The following is a 6196-nucleotide window of genomic DNA, read 5'->3' as shown; positions in this document are numbered from 1 at the left end:
CAGGAAGATAAGAGTGATGGTTTTTTTATTCAACCTCTTATTGCCTGGACCACTTGATTGCATTCAATGGACTTAGAAAATTTTGTCTATCGATACATCGAAGGGACCTCTCAATTTAACGAAAATAAAATCATATGTTAGCAATTTTCAAATCAGTCATTAATAACAGCCTAAATAAATCAAAACTCTCCAATAAAATGTCACCTATAAGGGATGTTATGGATAAATTATATCGGATCTGGATATAGCTACGGCTATATGAATAACATTTTATCGGTTTCAGATTAACTTATTGTTTCTGATAGTTTCAGTTACAGATACTAGATTATGTAGAAGTTTTTAAATTAATTAGTCAACGTATTATGTGAAGGCTACTGTTTAAAATTGTTTAATATTTGGTATAATCACAGAAGAACAAATACCTATAAATAAAATTGAACCGACTTCAAAATTAGTAACAGCTAGAAAAGAAGTGAATTAAAAACAAATATTTTTTTTAAACATAGAAAACAAACTATCAAAGAGGGATTGTCTTAGATATGTGTAAGATTTTTGTTATTTTGTCAATTATTAACCTTACCCAAGGGCAAGGCTTCAAAAATATGTTTAGACTCATTTGAGTGTTCCCCTCCACGGAAATCTTTAGTAAAAGGCGAAAGATTTATACGTTTTGAAGGGAAACCAGAGTAAATTAGCCTATATCAAGTAAAGTATATGATGTGCTGTGTGTTAATACTGACAGCACGATGCAGAAATCTCAGATTTTATGTTAACGCCATCTAAAGAAAACCGTAGACAGCATCAATTCGGGAATTAGATAAGGCCGACATCTAGCGAGATGTACATACACTAGACGCCACATTTATGTAAATAATGTTCAATTGAAATAAATACAAAGCAAAGTTTTTTATATGTATCAATGACGAAAGCAGAAAATTTAAAACATTTATGATAAAAATATTAATTTTTAAAACGAAATCATACATATCTTTATATCTTTTTTTATTAATATTTGTATTAAACGATACCCACTTATCTAATAATATGATATCAAGCATTGGTCTTTGTTAGTGTTTCACGGTTTAAGTAATACATAAAGTTCTTTCATAATTTCATAGATGGCGCTATTTATTTATTTATTTTTATTTATTTATTTAAGCACACTTACAACATACATATTACAAACATTTTTATTGAAATTTAAAAGTTATATTAAAGTTTGATATGTACGTCAATTACAAGTGTACATAACATTCATTGAGTATGTATATTTATTTTATAAGTAATGATAGTTACAGTTACAGTGCAAATTTAAAATTATTTATATTATATAATTAATTCAGTTTCAATTCAGCGCTATGTCATTTTGTCATTATCCTACATCGCGCTGGCGAGATCCTCTCGCATCGAATGACGTCCCTCAGTTGTGTTAGGTTCGGCATCGCTTCTCGGCCTTTTGGCTAAGATCAAAGTGTAGTATCTGTTCTTTTCAGCTTAATATCTGAAAGTTCCCGCACTGCGGGACCAGTATATTAAACTGATTTTTGTAAATCGACGGGATGTTCGGGGCTCGCTCCACTCCCGTCACGGGTCGGCCCGGCATTGCAGTGCCGCCGGGAACGGCCCACATAAATAGCTTATATCACAATCAATTTCCTTTTGGAAACAATTGTATTGGAATTAATCCTTAGGACTACCATGAAAAACCGCTGTGTTGCTGTCCTATACATTAGAACAAAATATACACTGATGGTCTTATAAGCTACAAAGTTCAAGGTTATATTTGAATTAATATTTTTTTATTGGTATGCCATCATATTTAATTAAACTATTCGCAATGGGAGACTGTCCAATAATCATAAAACTAAAAAGAAAATTTAGAAATAGAATATCAGGACATTTCATAATTACAGCCGGGAAAAAAAAATATATGCATAGTCTTAATTTGTGTGATATTAGGATAAAGTTTGAATTATATTTTGGTTTATTTTCATTTTAAATTATTATTACCAAATAAAATTGGTTAATCTTAATCTCAACAAAATTTTCGTAACCACACATAATTACTATACTTAGTCTAAACAAGCCGCTCCAGTTGCGGCAAGGCTTGGATCAACAAACGATTACAAGTTTAGAAGTCAAATTTATTTAAATTGAAATCAGTGTGCGGTTTCTAGAGTATACCGAAGGTTTGTAGAGATCGGTTCTTACAAGAGGAGACTCGGTACCGGCAAAACTTGAGCAACCACCTGTCGCACTATTGATTTAATGTTTCAACTCCCCTACGAAATCGTTTCCTCGCGTAAAGAAACATCAAAACAGAGTTGAATGAAGTTTGAGGAGTAAATGCTAGTGCACGAACAATAAGACCGCTTAAGGTAGCGGCAATCACCTCTTTTTAAACCAGCGAATAGTTCAAAGCTACCTGTAGCTTAAAGACCGGCTATTTGAATATTTACGCGTGATCTTAATTGGACTGAAGAGCTATTGCCTCCGTATTGTTCACATGTCATGTTTAAATGGTGCAGGGAGAAGAGTCTATAGTCGACGTCATAAGAGATATGCTCTAAGTTGCATTAGGAACGTGTTCCTTTTGGAAGTCGTTCTTGTATAGTGTGGGATGGCAATTCGATGATCGGACGAATATAACTTGTGTTCATTGGCGTGGTTACATAAAAGATAATTTATGTACGAATATTTTACTGTAATGCCAGAAAATCCCTGCGCTCACAAGTGATTGAAATAGGACAAGCGACTTCACATGAATTGAACAATATTCCTCAAGACCTTTTGATAATCCTGTTCAGATCTTTGCGGAGCCAATTGCTATCTGTAATAAAGGCAAGTGGAGGCAATATGTATTTTTTGTACATAAAAATGAATGTTCCTTTCCAGTATACAGACATAAACTTAAGGATACCAATCAAATTATATAATTAGAAACTGTTAGTTCATAGATCAAATAATTAGACCGCTTTAATTCTATAATTTTATTATTGACTAGCTATACCCGCACGGTACGCTGGGCATTAGTCCCAGAAAAAAAAAATCATTTTTCATTTTGTAATTAATTACTGATCATCAACAATGTACAAATAATAAAGAAACAAATAAAGAGAAAAAAAGATGCGATATCTAACCAAATTCTTAAAATATATATATATATATATATTCGTCATTTATTTCACCTTCTTCAATGAGGTTCTCGATAGGCTGCAGATTGGTCATAACACCTATAAACTTATACGATGTTATATATGTACGATGAAATTTTTAATTAAATTTCTTTAGTCTGTAAAAGTTTGCATCAAACCAACATGTCCTCTTTTATCCGCTTCCAACGAATATCGATGTTATTACATTTACAACCTTGTCAATACTTGCGAACGTACGTCAAAGCATCCTGAGCATATTCGTGCATATGTCTTGAACTTCCACTGTAGGATTATCTTTGTCCAATATCAGCAGCTACTTTATCATTCGATATTGTATCTCGTAAATAAATGTAATATTTGGCTCAGAGTTTTGATTGGTTGTATCGAATGTAGTTTAATCGTTCGTTCTCGACCATAGCGTACATGTCAACAATGATTTGTTAAAATAGGTTAGATTGATTATCTAATCATTATACGATACGCAAAAAAATCCATACAACTAACTCTTCGATGTCATAGAGCCTGTCGTGAGAATATTTTGATACAGTCCGATCTCGGACTGACATTTTTTTTTTGTTTCTATAACGGTTATACGGACAGACAGACAAAAATTTTACTGATTGCATTTTTGCCATCAGTATCGACCCCTTTTCAACCTCTGATAGTTATTTTGGAAAAATATTTCATGTACAGAATTGACCTCCCTACAGATTTATTATAAGTACAGATTTATTATAACTGTAGATGTATTATTAATTTGACTACACTAGGTAATTTATTATGACACTACACAAGAAATGTCTGTATATGTGATAACTTTATTAACCTCACCCGAGAGTGAGGCTTCAAAAATATGTTTAGACTCAAATTTCTTTGCGAACAATTGTGTCTATGTGATTTTTTGCCATAAATCCAAAATTTAAAAGCTATAAAAATGTGAAAATTTTCCTTTTACAATAATTTTTTTGTTGATTTTACCAAAAATATATGTCAGACCAATTTTTTAGAGAATCTAAAAGGTTTTATAACGCTATGACAACTTGGTCCAAACAATATGTTTATCTTAATGTTTTTATATTGAAAACATATTTTAGAAAAACATAATTCAACCTCGTCAATTCCACTTATTTATTACTTTTATCGTCGTCTGTAAGTTTTTAATAAAACAACCTAAACCAATGGTTAATTAATCGGTTTAGTTTAAGAAAAATGAATGCTCTTTTCCAGCTTACAACCACTTTTAATATGGATACCAATCAAACCATAGAAATAGATGTTGTTTGTTCAAAGATAATTGTTGATCTAATTACATTTTTATATACAATACTAATCTGTGAGATCATTTTATGACGTGCATTGACCCATAAAAGTAATACCCGTTATTTCTGATTAACTTAATTAACCTCACCCGAAAGTGAGGCTTCAAAAATAAGTTTAGACTCATTTGAGTGTTCCCCTCCACGGAAATCTTTAGTAAAAGGCGAAAGATTTATACGTTTTGAAGGGAAACCAGAGTAATGATGCTCGAACGAAGGAAACTATATAAAGTGCTGTGTTGCGATATTGCCAGCGCGATGCAGAAAACTAAGTTTTTACACGAACGCCATCTAATGAAATCTTTAGACAGCAACACTGTGGGAATATAGTAGTAATGAATGACCGCCATCTAGTGATGGATATAGGAACAGTTTAATTAAACAATTACAAAATATAAAGCTGCATTTTTTCCGTAACAAAATGCTATACAGTAAATATATAGCTCTATTTACAAGTTTCTGTAGAGTAGGAAACAATAACTATGAGTTCTAATATAACGATACCAAGATTTGGTTTGTGTTAGTGTTCCACGGTAAAAATAATACATAAAGCTACGTCGTAATTTCATAGATGGCGCTGTATCATTTCGTCACTATCCTACATCGCGCTGGCGAGATTTTCTCGCGTCGAATGACCTCCCTCAGTTGTGTTAGGTTCGGCATCGCTTCTCGGCCTTTTGGCTAAGATCAAAGTGTAGTATCTGTTCTTTTCAGCTTAATATCTGAAAGTTCCCGCACTGCGGGACCAGTATATTAAACTGATTTTTGTAAATCGACGGGATGTTCGGGGCTCGCTCCACTCCCGTCACGGGTCGGCCCGGCATTGCAGTGCCGCCGGGAACGGCCCACATAATTCACATGATAAAACTCCTACCTCTTCATATCTATCTAGTCAGCTGATAACCATCTGATAAAAGTCGTTGACACCGTAAACACAAAGCTTCAAGAGGACGGGCGAGAATATGGCGTTTAAGTCGGTTTGTGTCAACCCACTAGTTAAATATTCGAATCAAAATTGAAATTATTCAATTAAGCTCATAATAGCATTCTCATTTTGCAGTGTTGAATTAAATCTGAACCTACTACCGGTTTGGAAAGTAGATTATAATAGACGGACCGGCTAGGGATCAGTAATTACTTTTACACAACTTTAATTACAAATTAGGTCAGGAAAGTACAATTTAGGTTATATCATGTTAAGAAATCAAAATATACAAAGTCCCAGCCGTTTTTTTCTTTAGTATACCTTCTTTTAACTATGCTTTATTATACCGTCAAACAGCTGTGTTTAATTGATTGTTGTGTTCCGGTTTGAAGGGTGTATAAGGTAATGTAACTTCAGGCACATATCAGATGTTATATCTCGTGTGCATGTAGTTAGTTGTATTAGTTCTTAAGGTCAGTACTACAACAGCGGTGTAAACAATGGTTAATATGTCTTATAGTGCTAAGGGTTATGTCCTATGATCTCTCATAGCTTAAATACATATACTGACATTTATTGGTATTTATCAATAATAATGTTATTAAAACCTACTTTTATAATCTTTAAGGTAAATCTAAGAAGGATAATTAAAATAAGGTCTTTATCATTTGCATATAAAGCACAAAAAAAATTAGTATTACTCAGACCTGAGAATACCCGGTGAAAGAACATTAATAAAAATACACAGTTCACGGCTAGCGCCGTAAGTCGTCGGTCATACATCCTGTGTCTCCCAATTA

The 6196-nt window shown here is 33.0% G+C and overlaps 4 non-coding genes across 4 annotated transcripts; 2 read left to right on the top strand and 2 right to left on the bottom strand.

Moving 5' to 3' along the window:
- Positions 1–573: 573 nt before the first annotated feature.
- LOC124535965 lies at positions 574–690 on the bottom strand. Its single transcript, XR_006966848.1, has one exon. It is a non-coding gene; the product is annotated as a U5 spliceosomal RNA (small nuclear RNA).
- Positions 691–1440: 750 nt separating this feature from the next.
- Positions 1441–1633, top strand: LOC124535953. The gene has a single exon (XR_006966838.1). It is a non-coding gene; the product is annotated as a U2 spliceosomal RNA (small nuclear RNA).
- Positions 1634–4556: 2923 nt separating this feature from the next.
- LOC124535962 lies at positions 4557–4673 on the bottom strand. Its single transcript, XR_006966845.1, has one exon. It is a non-coding gene; the product is annotated as a U5 spliceosomal RNA (small nuclear RNA).
- Positions 4674–5132: 459 nt separating this feature from the next.
- LOC124535968 lies at positions 5133–5325 on the top strand. The gene has a single exon (XR_006966850.1). It is a non-coding gene; the product is annotated as a U2 spliceosomal RNA (small nuclear RNA).
- The last annotated feature ends 871 nt before the right edge of the window (positions 5326–6196 follow it).

Source organism: Vanessa cardui, chromosome 15 (assembly GCF_905220365.1).
Source record: "Vanessa cardui chromosome 15, ilVanCard2.1, whole genome shotgun sequence".
Taxonomy (NCBI): domain Eukaryota; kingdom Metazoa; phylum Arthropoda; class Insecta; order Lepidoptera; family Nymphalidae; genus Vanessa; species Vanessa cardui.
The sequence above is the reverse complement of the archived record's forward strand: the minus strand, read 5'-3'. Positions and strand labels throughout refer to the sequence as shown.